The sequence below is a fragment of the Propithecus coquereli genome, unplaced genomic scaffold (genome assembly GCF_000956105.1).
Source record: "Propithecus coquereli isolate 6110/MARCELLA unplaced genomic scaffold, Pcoq_1.0 Scaffold42, whole genome shotgun sequence".
In the NCBI taxonomy this organism is placed as follows: domain Eukaryota; kingdom Metazoa; phylum Chordata; class Mammalia; order Primates; family Indriidae; genus Propithecus; species Propithecus coquereli.
Genome location: NW_012149952.1, coordinates 1231075 through 1232056, shown reverse-complemented (window position 1 = coordinate 1232056; position 982 = coordinate 1231075).

The window sequence follows — 982 nt, the reverse complement described above, 5'->3', positions numbered from 1 at the left end:
TTTTTTGTAGAGATGGGGTCTTGCTATGTTGCTCAGGCTGGACTCCAACTCCTGGCCTCAAAGGATCCTCCCGCCTCGACCTCCCAAAAGTGCTAAGATTACAAGCAAGAGTAACTGCGCCCCGCCCCACACGATCTCTAAAGCCAATGTACACTTTACGTCTGTTGTGCTCCTGGAGCTACTCAGGGGGGTGAGGAGGGCAGCGAAAAACAAAAGCTCCTGCCCTCACAGAGCTCGCACCTAGGGTGCCATTCGCCGACAGTACTCTATAGCCCGCCACCTTCTCCCGCACGCAAGTCTGAGATTTAGGAGACCGCACGCCTTTGTCTTCTCTAGCGGACGCAAATTCCACTCACTTCCGACCACGCAGGTCGACGTGAAATCACGGTCCTCCACAGGGCGGGTCAACCACCTGCGTGGACGGCCACGCGCCTGCTCACGCGCACTCCGAGCACGGGCTGCAGAACCGCAGGCAGCGCGGCCATGATGATTCCGGGTGGACTACATTTCCCAGAAACCACCGGGCTTGGATCACCCTCGCGATCTAGGTCTTTTTCTGGTGTCCAAGCGGCTACGGTCCCTATGGGGTGAGTGGATCTTGTCCGAAGAAAAAAAATCAGGTGAGGCTTCCACCAGTCCCTGACCAGAATGGAACTGATGGTGGAAGTGAGACGAGCGGAAGGCGAGAAGGCCCAGGGCGCGAACCGGGGACGTGTCATGCCTGGAGTCTCAGGCCTGTGTTAACGTGAGCAGCGGAGATTGTGTGTGCCTGTGAGAGGCTGTGTGTGTGTGTGTGTGTGTGTGTGTGTGTGTGTGTGTGTGCGTGTGAGAGAGAATGTCTCCATGACAGTGTGTGCATTCGTGCATCAATAATGGCCCTTGATTGTGCTTATTTGACTGAGTGATGGGATGCGTAACTCCTGGGTGAGCCAAGGTTGTGTGGCAGTGTGAGTTGTCACTGTGACCCAAGCTTTGGTACCGT